General features: G+C 40.2%; 1 long non-coding RNA gene across 1 annotated transcript; it reads right to left on the reverse strand.

Annotated features, from left to right (window-relative positions):
- Window positions 1-5122: 5122 nt before the first annotated feature.
- On the reverse strand, window positions 5123-12489 carry LOC142601313 (uncharacterized). Its single transcript, XR_012834916.1, has 3 exons — window positions 12341-12489; window positions 6306-6385; window positions 5123-5332 (listed from the first exon to the last, which is right to left on the reverse strand). It is a non-coding gene; the product is annotated as an uncharacterized LOC142601313 (long non-coding RNA).
- Window positions 12490-16076: the final 3587 nt, after the last annotated feature.

Genomic DNA, 16076 nt, shown 5'->3' on the forward strand with positions numbered 1-16076 from the left:
TTCACAGTGACTTTCCTTTTTATAAAAGACAATCACAGCTATAAGGTGGTCATACCTGTGAGAAAGCCAAATCAGGAAGTTTCCTCTGAAAATCCCATTGCCATTCTACTATAACACCCGTTCACAGAATGCTGCAAAGGGCAGGATGAACTCCCAGGACAGTGCTGATACATGAACCTAGTTGGACATAGTATTTTTTAAAGCCATATGCCTACTTCAGCATCAGTAAGTCCCTGTCCAATGCTCTGATCTGAAGTAGAGCACCAGTCTTCCTGCACCTATCCAAATGTGTCTCTTCGCTTGCATCCAGCCACGTTGCAGATACCACCTGAACCTTGAATTTTGAAAATTCTGGCTGCCACAGAAAGTCAGACAAGATTAGGTATTGGATAAGAGTGATCAAAACCAGGTACATCAGTTTAGGATTAGATCCATCACTGAACTTCAAACATTCATGGCAAAGAGAAAAAAAAAAACCTAAATCTTTGAGGATGCCATGAGAATTCCTTCCTCAAGTGGTTCAGAGCACCATTTTTACTTCAGATCTGAATAGGCACAAAGATTTTTTCAGAACCGAGAAAAGATATGGATTGTACATTTCAATAAAAATGGTTTGATATGAGAGAGGAAATGTATTTGATATCATTTTGACTAACTGCTTTAGATTCACTAGATTCCAGATAAGGTTAAAAATAAGATCGGAAATTGGCCTATTGTTGATGTTTAAACAGATACTGCAAGTTTGAGAGTGTCTGGACCAGACCTGTCTGCAAGCAAAGCTCTATACTGCTTTGTGAGTGATGAGCAAAGATTCTCTGTACTCGTAGGCAAGAAATTACCTGCTAGCAACTCTGCAGCCGCCGTTCAGCCTTCCTTCTCATCAGTCCTCTCACACAGTTCTGTGGGGCACCACAGCTCCAAAAGCGCTCTCTTTCTGATGATGTGCAACCTGAATATTTAAGGCTGTTAAAGGCCTCAGAGGATGTTACCAGGCTCAAGTCATTACTTCTCTCCGCAGCCAACATGCTGCTTAAGAGCTTTATGCTCTGTTTGCCTTAATCCTCCTTGCTGGTGCAGTTAGACGTGGCGTGCTTCCCCTTTCCTTCTCCTACCAGTCGTAATTTCAAACAGATCAGAATATGACGCAGTTTATCATAGCAGTGTACTCTTTGCAGCACACAGAGGAGGTAGGAAGCTCCACCAAGCTTTCTGTCTTTTTGAGTCACAGGAATCATACAGTTAGCCTCACACATCATGTGCCAAGCTCGTATGAACTGCACTTCTGTCAAAGTCAAGAAACACTGGTGCCATTACAGTTTTTAAAGTAAAATCTTTGGCTTTGTCTGCCATTGGAGAGCCTGCTCTTGAAATGCAAACATTATACGGGTAGAAGAGAATATCAGATTCTTCTATTTCCAAAAATTAATTAACAAAAATCCAAATCCTTCTATCCATCCAAAACACTGCTTTGCCAAGACATGTCTGATCAATAACCATGCTCCTATATTATTACTTTATTCAGTGCTATCATCATATACTTTCTGAGGCTGGTAAAACTGTTCAATTTAATTTCATGGTTTCACATTCTGCAAACAGAACACAGAAGCAAAAAGGAAGACACCTTCTAGGAGGTGATGTAAACAGCAAAGTCCAGTCAGTACATATCAGACCTTCATAATTAGTAAGGTTTCAGCCCCATTTGTAAAGAGCTTCAATCACTTATCGCTACTCAGTTGCCAGAACAGCTTAATGTTCTTGTATTAAATATAATATATATATTATATTATTTTATTTTCCTGAGTGGGTTCCAGAAACAGACCATCAACTCCAACTAAGAAGTACTTGTTAATACCCCCATCATACGACAGCTTTTGGTTGAAATATTTGCATGCCATATAGTTCAGAGTACCTTCTTTTTTCCAGGCAACAGCTAAAAATTTTACCACATTATTAAGAAATCTTAATCATTGTTAAAAGGTTCCCTAATGACTATAATAAAGGACAATATTTTATTGATGTCAGCAACTAGCAGTTGACTTATGTAGTACTACTTTTTAATCTTCTGGTCTGCTGTGTTGTCCTTATATAGCTTTGCTTCAATTCTTAGAGCAAAATCTTCTGATGCATCTCAGCTGTGACATAATAGGTTTACTAATAATGTTAAAGAAGTTAGTGCTCAAGTTCGTTGATGAAGTAACTAACTGCTGACTCTCCTTTGCACGTTCAATTTTTCATGCACTTTTCATGCTCATCTTCATTTACATTGGGAAGGGTGTCTATGAAGCTGACCAAAACTCCCCTAGGCTGGAAACCCAAAGTGTCATTGTTCATGCCACAGTTATTTTTCCAAGTCATCAGCAGAAGGTTCAAAATCTGATTCAAAGATAAAGACGACATTCCAGGCTTAGATGCCCAGTCTGTTTGATCATTATTTACTTTGGTGACAGAAATTCAAGCACCACTTTGTTACCATCTTATGCTCTTCTTTTTTTAATATCTGTAGAAGTGCCTATGATGACATATCAGGACATCCTGGAAGACTGTAAGGGGAAAAATAGGAAGTCTTTGAAAAACTGCAAAAAAGATAGAATCAAGTAAGCTATTTCTTCCCGAATATACCCATACCATACAGAAATGAGATGAGGCTAGGGTTCTGATATATTTACATTGCTGATTTACTCTATGACCTTGGGCAAGTCACTCATCCTTTTTGTGCCTTTGTTTCTGTATCTGCATTACAGAAATAATAATTACATTTTCTGCTTCACACTGATCTTCTGAGGCTTATTTAGTGTTGTCAATACACTATGCTTCACAAAGTAGTAGAATTATTATAACAAATATGCCAATCTAGAATGACCATTGAGAATAACAAATTCAGAACCGGTTCTTATAGCAGTTCTTATTTCTGTCCCCAAGATCCCAGCCATCTATCTGATCAAAAAAGCTCTTTAAGAGTTGTATTATCAGTGAAAGGCAGTAGTATCGAAGCCCCGGGGTTGCTCTGGCCTCTAAATGCTATTGCAAGAACATAAAGGTGAAACAGATGCATGGCTGGAGCAACCCTCCTTAACTGCGCAAGAGGGAATTAACAGTTATGAGAAAGTCTAATGCACGCACCAGCTCCTGTGGCTGGGCTGGTTGTTGCACAGCAGAGCACAGCCCATTGAAAATTACACCACCCTCTCATGCTACTCCTTGCAGAATGCTGAAATTCCGTTAGTTTTGATTGCTTCATTGCTCCCCCTGGTCAAAACCATGTTTGGAACCATGTCTTGCACACAGAAGGTGAAAGATGAAAAGGATGTAGGCATGAAGGTTTCCCACACAGAAGTCTTCTTGCAGCTTATTAGCAGACCTCCTAGGTCCTTGCAGAGACTAGGAGACCGCAAATTAACAGGAGCGATTAATTAATCACACGCAAGTTGCTGGACTCAATCCGGGGGAATAGAGAGGACGACCATTCACGAGGTCAGAATCGAGCTGTCGTGAGCCTTTCTGGCCTCAAACCCTGTGACTATTCAATTAGGCATGAGATCTTGTCATGTGCCAAAAGGCCTTTCCCTGCAGCCTCCGGCGCCGTAGCTCGGCCTTGCTCCGTGCAGCGCTTCGTGCCAAGCCACAGACCTTGCCCTGGAAGTCTGGGCCTCCATTAAAGGCCGGGCAGTTGGGCCGCTCTGGATCTCAGCCCTGGAATGAGGGCAAGCAAGTGACAGCCCGGCATAACTGCAGCCGCTCTTCACTTCAGCCTTGCCTTTGAGGGCATTTTGTTTTGTCGTCTTAGATTACAGTAAAACTGCAGTTGGCTGGGGAAACCCAAAGGCCCGTGTTTTTCTTTACTGTCATCTGCCATTTGCAGAGTTTTCTCTCATTGAATCTCATACACACCTGTGGTTATTCAAAAATGTATAAACACTATAATGTTTAGGTGAAGGGGGGGAATTTTGTGTTTTTTAAAATATAGCTAATTTTTAAATATCCGTTCGCTCTTTAACCTGCCTCGCAAGTCTCCTTCAAAATGTTCCCCTTTTAAGTGATTAATTTTCCATGAGAATTCGCTAACACCAGGACAGCGCAAAAAATAAATATCAGAAAAGAGCAAGCAAAAGGGAATGTGTCACATACTGACTACAGGGAAACAGTGCAAAACATCTAATCACGGCAGTGCCAGGAAACTTGAACCTGTCCAAAAAGATCCAGTGCTCTCAATGTTTAATTGCTGTTGATGGCTGCTGGTCAGTCATGCATGGCAATGTGTGTGTCACGCTGCTTCCTGCCTGTGTTCATTCCTGTCAGCCTTCACTCCAGGTGATGAGTACTGCTTCTCTGACCAGGGGAGAGGGGGAGAGAGAGAGAGAGAGAGGAGAAAAAAAAAACCCCACAACCACACAAAAAAGAGCCCTCACAGACGCAAAGCAACATGTACCCAAATAACCCAAGCCACAGGAACAGAGCACCAAAAATGGACAGCAAAAGCCAGCTTCTATCAACCTCTCTACCCCTCTTCATTTATGCTAAAAAAAAAAGAAGGGCAAAAAAAAAAAAAAGCGTAGCATCTGCGACCGACAGTATTCCAACTGGCAAGACTCAAGTCTCCTGTTTGCTTGATTATATGTTTGAACACATGCTTGGGGCTGCACGGAGCAATTTGAATTACAATCGGGTAGCAATGAACATTATCGTTTTTGGTGAACTGGAGCTTTAAAAACATCCTCCTTGAGCTAATAAGAAAGAGATAGTGGGAAATGTAGGAGATATCACTTAAAAAGTCTAGAAATTGTATAACAGCTTTCCACCGTTTTCTTAAAGTGACTGTTTAATGGTTTATGTATCTGGGCCCAGATTCAGCAAAGCACTTAAGCATGCATTTAACTTTAAGTATGTGAATGATCTCATCCTTATTCAGCAAAACCCTTAAATAAATGCTTAATTTTAAGCCTGTGCTTAGCTGCTTTCCTGGAGCAGGGCCTCATCACACAGTTCTGCATCCTGTTATGTCTGTAATATAATTAGAAGGAGTGTTCTCCTTCTACCTCCCCCATTACTATCTTTTCAAAATAAAGATCATTATTCCACGATTGGTTTAACTTCATTCTGCTTTGGGCAAAACTGATACCTGAGAGTCAATACATTTCTTAAACGTCCAAGATGTATCTGCTCTTTCACGTTCTGCTTCAGATCCATCTGCGGTCAAAGTCAAGGGGAGTCCTGCCACTGTCTTCAGTGGGAGCCAGGTCAGGCTCTCGGTCAGAATCGCGCTCTGAATCTGTTGCAGTAATGCGTGACCTGAGTTGTGTAAGCGTGGGAAAGCCAATGCAGCGGGGAGATTTTTCTGCAACAGTGACAAGACTTCAGCTGTTTCAAAATGGATCCGACTTTAGTTGCATGATACTTTGAAGAAGGGACTAAAGCATCCTTTCTGGACCACCATATTTTAAGTAGTTAGGACATAGAGTATGATGTTAGTTTTGATGATGTAATTGTTTTATGGTAATTTTGTTATTCTGCCTATGTACTGCCTTCATTCATCTTTCCAATAAGTTGGAAATGATGGTAGAATACAAAACAGGGCAAAGAGGTTCTTTCACATGACATTTCTGGCTCATTTGAAGATGTTCCTATTGCAATTGCCACCCTTTCTCCTCTCCATATCCACACACACCCACCAGTGAGAGTGAGGAAGGCAGTTCAATTTCACTGATGTTAAGGATGATGATAAAAATCATGTTTAAGCAAGAATAAACAGATACCCATTCAGAAATGTCATCTAGGGGCTCAGTCCACTTCCCTGAATCAACTTTTGCTAGCTCTAATATTCAGAACTTGACTTCCTCTTACATCACTGAGGAGAGTCTATGCGTTTTAAAATTATTATTATTATTATTACTACTAGTACTACTACTACTAAAGAGATGATATGGACTAGGAGAGTAATAGGTGCACAAGGAAGAATAACTCTACTCGATTTATGTTATTTAACATATGTGCTCATTTTTTTTTACCAGAGATTGAAAAGCAGTAGCAAAATAACTCTACAAAGAAATCCTGAGGTACATTTAAGTGTCACATTATCTACGTTCGGAAGTGCCGTGGAAGGAAAATAAAAACATAAATAAGTAGTTTTGCAAGAACAGAACTAATGAAGCCCCTTTTCCTACTGCTTTGTGTCTCATAATTAATTGTGAACTACAGTTGAAGCTTTTCCCATGGGTGGGGCACATATGGTCCATCTCTCACACTCTCTTAGAAATATATAGATATATGTACTATGTGGATTCTTTATAGTTAATAATGCATGAACTCACTCTGCAGTCTTGCTGTTAGGCAGGGTCCTTATCAGATGTCTCTTCTTCACCATCTTCCTCTATCCATCTATCCATCCATCCTTCCACAAAAAGTAGAGGTTTTTTTTTTTAATCTTAAAGATATCTATTCTGCCAAATTTGTCTGAAATAATCAAATAGATTAAAACCTGATTAGGTTAAAATACACACATGCATATACACAAACATGCAAACTTTGTAATTCAATAAGCCTTATATCTTTATGAGAGGTGGCTCCAAACTGTATATAATACCTGTAGGTATTTCTTTTCATAACATTTAAAAGCAAAGGGAAAATACTATTATTTAATACCTTGCCCTTTTTAGGCATCTACTGTTTTAAAAAAAGAAGCCACCAAAACTCATGAGAACTGCAATACAGGTTATCCAAATGTGTTCACAAAAGGCTGACAAGCTCACTGCCAGTCTGGGAATACATCACGGACATTTAGTCTATGAAGTTCAGGTTTTGAATGCGTTATGGGTTCTGAAGAAAAGCTCAGCCCACAGCGGTGTACATGGTGGCACTGAAGAACTTTGTCATACGTTCATCCTTTTCTTTCTCTTCTACAGGGATATTAATGATTAAAAGCATTGTTCCTAGTTATGGTGATTTTTAGAAAACGGGGACTGTGAAAACAGGATTATTGAAGCATTGTAGACTTAGAACCAGTTCTGAAGTTCAGGCTATGTAATGACTGTGTGTGGAGAAGGATGCAGCAAATCACTTGGAACTTGGCCCTGAATAAGATAGCCAAAAAAGCTCATGTAAAATTAATAAGCAGCCTTTCTTTTAATTTTAAATGCAACCAAAGCTCAAATGCTGGAATAAATACATTCGATATACAGACAGAATTTTCATAAATCAGCCATGCTTATCCATATCCTTTGTACTTTGTAACCATTAGCCATAAACTCTATTGAACATAATGTTTCCTAAGATCCCTGGTGGCTTCAATATTAATCTGAATTCTGTGATTCTACTGTCAAGTTTAAATTACCGATCTGACCACAAACTCATTAGAAAATGTACTGCTTTATTCTGAGCTTTGCTTTTGATTTCATATTTTTACAAAAAATTTGCTGTTTGCTCTAGTAAAAGACTGATCTCTATGATGTGGCAATATGCCAAATTTATTTTAGGAAATGTTGGGGGAAAAAAAAAAAAGGAAATATCTTCATCTAATCCATAACTGTAACGTAAATTGGATGCTTGATGTTACATACTTATAATAATTATGCTCTGCATCTATTTATTTATATATTTTTACGTAAAGGATGAAAGCTTAATTCTCTTAAATACCAGGGGGTAAGTATAATCTGTCCAGAGGAAAGCATAGTATGGCCAGACAAAATGATAGCTCTCTCACATTGCTCTGTCATTGCAACTAAGCCCTGACATGAAAGCCTTAAGGGTGTGGTAAAAAGGACTGCCCTCCAGTGTGCTGAGAGGAAACTTCAGCATCCTTGCTCATTCGTTTTTTGTATAAAAACTGACAGATGTGTCAAAGGTGTGATAGTTTCGTGAATAAGTAATAAGTCCTGACAAGTTGGACCTTATCATTCCCTTCAGCCTAAGGTGAGGAAGGAGCCTGAGGTAATAGAAGGGGTAACTGAACAGCCCTGGATGGGACTTGCGGGATGGCTCGCCTCGTTTGCCTGTGCTCCTGCTGGTACAAAATGGATTTGACGACAAATCTGATCAAATTCATCCCCGGTGTAATTTCAGAGAGGTCAGTGGTGTTACACCAGGGAAAGCATCGGTCCCTTGTGTTTGTTTAGGGAAGATGACAGAGGCTTTGGAATAAGAGCAATTCATTGAGCCATAAGCTTTCTTACCCTCAGCAGAGCAGTACGGACACTTTACAAGAAGGGCAGTGGTTATCGTATGTAGGAATAACGTACAAGTCCTTTGTCAAAAGCTGTGTTTCAGCCTGACTCACAGAGGCAGGAAGGTGCAATTAGTGCACTCAGCCACTGTGACCCTTAGATGCCTCACCCAACACTGCTGGATCCACCTGAAATCTCTTTCCAAACAAAACCAGACCAAGACTCTTCTCTTTGCAAAGGGATATCAGGTTCGTATTACAGGAGATTTACATTCAAGTGGAAGAAAAAAAAAAAAAAAGATTGTAATATATTTATGCGTGAAGCAAAAGGTTTGCATTTCTGCAGGGATGGCAAAGCTTAAATTTAGAATCCATACACTTGCAAAGATGGCCAGTGCAATGAGAAATGTGCATGAGATATTTTGGAAAGCAGGAATTCCACATAGAAGGGAGCATATCTGAATGGGGATGCAGAAATGTTTTTACATTTGTACCGATAAAACCTCATGCCCTCACTATGGGATTTTCATTAAAAGCTTTAATCAGAAAAAAATAAAACATTGTGGAAATGACAACAGCTGAGATATGTGGGTAAAAAAAGTTTGGGAAATTATAACACCACTTAGTAGATTCACTTATCTATATATTTTTCCACTCAGATATGCAATAAATCAGGAAAATCTAATGTAACATTCCAGGTAATGGGAAAAAGAAAAAAAAAAAGATGATCAGGTTAATGTATTGTCATTATACACGCAACCTATGGAGGCCATACAGACAAAGGGTGAGAGAAAAGGATACGGCATAAGCCATGTGCTTTGCAATGGCAGGCAAATGGCATTGACTTTGCAGGTGATGGAGAGAAGGAAGACACACAACCTCAGGGACAGAGGAAAACTGGGATATGTGGAAAGCAAAGAACGCAGAAACGAGAGGGAAGACTGCAGGAATGGCATGGCAGTGAAGGACATCTGTGACAAAAGTCAGGAGAAGGTCAGAGGCAAGAGCCAGACATCATAGGGAAAACCATAGAGCCCATTTTCCTGAATGCAGGGTAGCTGGAGACGGGGCCTGGCAAAGGGGTAGGGGTACAGAACAGATGTGATGGGGCACAGAGATCTGAAATACCCCTCAATGAGGCCAGACGAGCACTGGCACACGGCTTTGGGCTGGGGGTAACACTTTGTTCCACATTTCCCAGACTTGTTCTAACTACTGCCCCCCCCCCCCCCCCCCTTCTTTATTTTTTAAATTGCTTCAGTGCTGTCTTCCCTAATTTTTTTTTTTCCTCCTAAGGCCTGAAATGCGATGCCTGCTATGAACACTGTCTTCTTTTGACATTTTCACTCCCTGATAATGCTGCAAGCTAGCCTTGAATTTTAAAGAGTGGCATGCATGCACACACTCAAGCACTCCCACTCTGAGGCTGTCATTCTCATCAAACATCTGGAAGTCTGTTTGCCAGAGTGCTGCCACCAAATGCTACTGCCTCATCCAGGCAGAATTGTGCTTCCCCTACAGGGTAAGCAAGAAGAGCTCGAGAGCAGATTTACAGCTGTTGATGTGGCAGCACTGAAGTCTCACGCTGCAGCTCGGAGCTCCTTATTTATGGTTTTAGCCCTCAGAGGAGTTTGGTTAGAGAACGGATTGGATGTGGAAATCCAAAGCCTTCTTGCAGCCTGAAGAGTCCTTTTTTTCCCTTTTATTTCTAACTTCTTTACTATCCAGCCCTTCATAACTCTGGCCAAACACAGATGGTTGTAATTCCCTCAGACTCTGAAGACAAGCATCAGTCTTGGTACCAAGACCTTGCTATGTGAAGTGCCACAAGATTTCATCTTTTCAGCCCAGGGGAAGAAGAGATGGAGGATCAGACTTCAAGGCATCTAAGTACCTAAATCCCATCCCCTCTCTAAAGAGCTCCCTGACCCGGAGGAAATCCTGTGTACTTCAGGCAGGACACATTAAACACTCGTAATAAATACTGTCTTCTCTTAGTTCAGGTCATAAGAATAAGAGATTCCTCTGTCCTGTACCCCTGCCCTTCCCTCCCCAGCAAAAAATTCACTAGGGAAATGAGGGGTGGGTGGTGAGGAGGAGGCATTAAGGCTCTGAAATAAAAGAATGAGGAAAGATATGTGTGGAGAAGAGAGAGAAATGGACTTTATTCAGTCCAAAAAGATGTTTCTATTCAGTTCCAGATAGTGAGTGGAAAAGCAGAGGAAGAGCAGCGAGAAACGAACAGAATCAAGGCAAGACAGCGACAAGCCACCTGCAGAGGCAGAAAGAACAGTAAATAAAAAGAAAAAGGCCTTTCATGAGCTCCCCACAACATCAGGGTCACCATCCAGGAATCCCAGTGCAAAACCCAGTCACAGCTGTTACCCTCCCAGCATAAATAACTTAAGAGAAATTTTACATCCCGGCTAAGACATTCAGCATGCAGTGTGCAAATCAGAAATATCTGATTTCTAAAGGATTTTCCCCAAAAGGACCAAAGCTTCCACACCAGGACACAGGGAGGCATTTGATGGCACAGCACGGAAGAGGGACCTGACTATTCTGTCCCTATTAAGACAGCTGGAAGTTACAGTACGCGGGCTACTGAGAACAATGGGTTGGAGCCAATGGAAAGGCAACTTCCGAACATTTCAATTTAAAGGTCTCTTAGCTATGGAAAATTATTGCCACAGGGCTTTGTTTCAGGCCAGGGCACTAGGGAAAGAGCATTCAGAAAGCATGCCTCAGCCATAGGCGCAGATTCCTTCAACAAATGCTCGGTTGTGTGTGTGTAATCTTCATCCAACTTGTAGGAAAAAGACTATTAAAAGGTGAGGACTTTTTCAGTGATGTTTGCATGGAAAAGCTCCACACAGGCATCTTCTGGTAGGAAAAAAGGTTCAGAATAAGGAGGACCTATTGATAACTACTGTGCTATCTTATGGCTGGTAGGTTCTGAACATGCTATTGAGAACTATAGCGCTTTCAGTCTTCATGATGGAAAGAATGAAACACAGCACATTAACAGCATTACCCTGATTGCTGAACAGCTAGAATAAAATCAAGGCATTAGACCTTTTTTCTCCAAACCTGTGTAAACTGCTTTAGTACTCCAGTTATGCTTTTCTTTTTAAGAAAAGCACAAACAAAACCAGCCACCCAAATAACCCTAAAGAAGTTGAAAAAGCACAGAATACATCAATATCTTGTTTGAATTTGGACAGTCCCATGGTCTGCCTTAGGAATCAAAGTCTAAACAGATGGAGGCTAAAGCTATAATTTTTTGTAAGGCCCAAGAAAAAAATGCCGCGCTGATTACTGTTGACTATGGTTCACTTGAACGGAGGCATCATTTCAAGGAAGGCTGAGTAACTCACTGCAGGTGTAGAGAACCATTGGCATAGAGAAAGGGACCCCTGTACTTATGACATACTTAGTGTATTTGAAAGAGTCAAGAGTAAAACTCAAGAAAAAGAGGTGAAAGGAAATGTTGTTACATTTTGCTTTTTTGTGCCCTTACAAAGAGGAGAAGTGAAGTCGAAAAGTAGAGCTAAAAGTTAATTGGCTGAAATAGCATTCGTTAAGTTTACATTTGTATCATCCTGCATCATCCTGCATTTTACATCTTGCTTTCTAATATCCCATGCATCCCATCACACATGTCCTGCCTCAAATTTCACGTGTGTGTGTCTGGAGATTCAGGGTAGCAGCCCAGGTGTCAGAACGCCGTCTCCTTTTAAGCTCTAGAATGAATCACTTTGGATGCTTGATTACCCAAGAGCAGAGAGACTTTTATGGGAATTAGTTGCCCTCAGCAGATGATCAGCTTATTCTACAAGTCTTGTAATTTTATCTTGCTTGGGAAGAATAGGGTTTAGGAGGAGTCTGATTCACTCTAATAGAACACATAATCATGCCTGTTTTATAATTGTGAGAGTAGGCTTGTTGTATTCGTTGGCTATCTCAGCTGGCAGGAGTACTGTTTATAAAGAAGTTTGAAGACTACCTGAGGCAGCTTAGGCTTTTGAACACAAAAGAACAGCAGTTTTGAGGTACTAAAGAATTACTGGTTTATTTCCCGGTCTTCTTCCCATATGTCAAATGTATCCTATTTTAGTGTGTGAATGTAGCATGTATGAAGGATAGCTCTCTCCTGGGAAGGGAAGCACTGAAGACTTACCAGCACACTGGTTCGGAGGTACGGCAGCCAGGGATGCAGAAGAAAGTTTGGTCAAGCATAATAAATCAAATCTGCAAATACATGAAATAGTCAATGGAGGTTTTAAGCAAAAAAAATAAAATTATTTGTGTCCTCATATTAGTCTTTGCAGAGTAAATAAAATAGGGGATGAATGGCTTCATTCCCCAAATGAAATGGATATGTATTAACCCACATTTTAGACGTTCCTTACAGACAGACATCCAGTGGTACAAAGACATGAGTAGTAGATTAGAAAGATCTTTATTTGCAGCTTTCAGTCATTCTATTACAAACTATTCAGTTGTTTCTCTGTTACCTGGAAAACATAAAAGTCTCATTCATTCCATATGAAAAAGATTTCAGTGTACAGACAACAGTGATTTGGGTCACCACACGGATGGCTATCTGCTGCCTTTTGTTTAGGGATCCTCCCATGTAGGCATAAAATGATTCATGTGCCAAAACTTAATCTGCATCAGAAGCAGGGTGCAGATGCACCACTTGCAGGCTAGAATCCTCTGTCCTTCTTCTCTTTTACGATTTTTTTCCTAGAATGACATTTTAAGAGGACTCCACCATTTGTTATCTCTTCTTCTTTCCAGTCTAGCCAGCCTCATTATTTTTATGTGCTTATGTGCTAAGGTGGTGACAGCTGATCTGGTTCTTATTATATTTGCTTTTCTTCTGTTGCACACCCTTCACCTACTTTGACAGAAGTAAGACATCAGGGGAAAAAAAGCGAAATATTAACAAAAAGGAGGAAAAGATTGAATGCAACAAAATTTTACTTTTAATCAGCTTTGTTCTAATTTCAGATTGTCCAACATTTTTTGATATATGAAAGAAGTGTCCTTCATGTTGATTTAATGAAAATGGTCATTTTGCTGAGGGTGTGCGTATGTATCATCCATTCAAGATTTGAATATGCCCAACTGAGGTTTTTTGAGCTCAGTATGCCCTCTGGTTTCTTTCCCACTGTTTCTAAAATTACAGCAACTAAATCTGTTACTTTTGCCAAGTCAAATGTTATTCATTTTTTTCTCCTAGCCAAATAATTTGTTTCAGCTTTAAGTTGCTTCTCTTAAGGCATTTCTCTGAAGGTATTTCTTTTTCTCTCTCTTCTCCCTGTACCCACACTTATTCACCCAATATATCATACAAACTGGTCTGCTTTGAACCTCCCCTTTTGTCAGCCACAATACTATGGGAAGCAGTGATTTGTAGGCTTGGAGCAGCAGAGACAATACATGCCTGGGTCACTAGTAATTAAGGAATGTCAGTGGTCGAGAAGGAGAAAATTCAGCTCAAGCCAAACTGAAGCATTTAGATATTTTACTGCTGCATCCTTTTAGGCCTCTCTCAGCTTATAAATATTAATTTAAAGACTACCAACAAGGACAGTAAACGGATTTAGGCATAAAACTTCCTGTCAGGGGTGATTTGTGCCCAATAAAAGGAGAGCTGGATAGAGAAAGCCTGCTTCACTAAGTTTATGATAGACAGTGAAAGACTGCCATCAAAATAAAAAGGCTTTCACTATGTAGTCTGCTGTACTGCGATCTTCTGTCCTAACGAGCACCATACTGGTACTGTATTGTTTTCTTTCAGAAGCACGTTTGACTCTCCCAGGGAAAGGTCTGGGGCAGGACCAACACTGGCAGTGGGCTCTGCACAGTCAGCATCATGGGATGGAACGTTTACATGGGAGGCACATTGCAGTGTACTCTGTGGTGGAAAAAGCTGACAAAGGTTCATCCCTTTCCCTCTTAAGGCCCAGCCTGAAAGTAGAAAAGTCGTCAGTAGGTCCTGTATAGCCTATGAGAGCATGCCTTTAAAATGTGACAACAGTAATTACCTCTTTCTGGTCTCCTTTCTGTAACAGTGCAGGATGCATTCACTCTAAACTATAGTCTCTTTCATTCTTCGATAGAAAATAGCATAAATATTTTTTCTTTTCTTCATTTCTCTGAAAAGCCTAGTTTCTTTTTCTTTGACTGGTAAGCGATGCTGTTGCTGAGTTGCATGATCACGCAAAGCTGAATACCAGCTAAATATCAACTAAACATAGAATTTTAAATAATTCACCTTAACACTTCATCCATACTTAAGTAATTGAGCCCAGATACAGCAGTTTGTGCTTTCCACAAGTTTAGCCTTGGTCTCTGCAGTAGACACTCAGCTCATGCTCTGTAGCTAGATGTGCGAGCGGACACGCACCTTGCATCCGCATATACTGTTTGGCCAATTTATTTACCCCCAAACTCTGGTTACTGCTAGAACTGCATTGGATGTTGTTACGTGGTGGCAGTAGTCGTATCCTTCTAGTTTGTCTTGTTCATCTCAGGTTTGCAGCTCTACTATTTTAGGAAGGCCAATTAAAGAATATCAACTTCTCAATGAATTTGCAAAACTCTAGCGGTCTCAGTAAGTCAAGATGATTATTTCCTTGCCTGGAGACTGTGGGCAGAAGTCATGCACAAAATGGCTGGTCTCATTTTGGAAAAAAAGTCTTTCTGTGAAGGGCCTTCTTCCTACAGAAGCTGGTATCTACGGCTCTTTGGTTGATTATCAAGGCTTGACCCATGGAGGATCGCTGGGGAGAAAGCATTGCTTGGGAAAACCTTCCAAGTGGAGAGCAGTGGGAGGAGGAAAAGGAAACGTATAGGTGGGGAAAACCCTTATGAAAAAATGCTGAAAGACAGAGCTACGCTTTGTCGATGGAATTAACATGAAGCAGGGGCCCTTAGAGAGGATCATTCTGAAAAGAAATGAAAAATACATAAAACTTTGTTTAATTTATGGAATTTATAGGCTGCTGACCAGTAAGTATAAAGTTCTGTTCCCCTGGTCCTCACTATCACTCATGTATTACTTGTCAGTAAATGTGGTGCACTCAGAACATAACAGCTACGGTAATATTTCTGTTCCCACTGCAGCTTTACTACACCCATGAAACTCTGTAATCTTTAAATTCCCTCACTGTTAACATCTGCTGAAACATTATTGGTCCCAGCATAGCCAAGCTGCTCTGAAATTACATTTAGCAGAGTGGTTAATGCTAACAGTATAATTCTAGAAGCAACCATGTTTTAAAAAGGCTTTATAACTGGTGCGGTGGCTGTGCTTCCCTTTGCTTTCGCTCCTTCTCCAGGTCTCTGGTTTTTTTGGTCATTATCTCGCCTGCAGGCCAGAACTCATTTAAACAGCATTTTTGTTTTCTGTTTAGAATAAAACATCGTAATTTTGTTTCTTGGCCCAGACTGCCAAAACAAACTTCTGAAAACACTTTTTATTGTCCTAGGAAAAATATCTAGTTACGTCAAATTTTAAGAGTCCAAGGGGTTGGAAATGGATAAAGCTTTAATAAAATTAATATCTTCTTTCACCCATATAGGATGCTTTTCATGACCTAACATATAAGCAAAGTAAACTGGCCGCCACTATTAATGATGATACTGCGATATATTGATTTGCAGCTCGTAAACAGCTCCTGTACCCAGAGCTTTACTTTTATAAGGAAATGTTGGAGAGAGGGCATGTAACTTAATCACTGAATGTTGTAAACATGTAAATATTGCTCTAAAAATTAAAATGCAAACACAGTAGAATATCTGCAATTCTGCTATGGATTTTTTTAATGCTATATGATGTAATATAATTTAAAATATATATGTATGGTTACATAATGCCCTATACAAAGCTTTATTTGCAGATAATTGGCAA

This window comes from Balearica regulorum, chromosome 3 (genome assembly GCF_011004875.1).
Source record: "Balearica regulorum gibbericeps isolate bBalReg1 chromosome 3, bBalReg1.pri, whole genome shotgun sequence".
Taxonomy (NCBI): Eukaryota; Metazoa; Chordata; class Aves; order Gruiformes; family Gruidae; genus Balearica; species Balearica regulorum.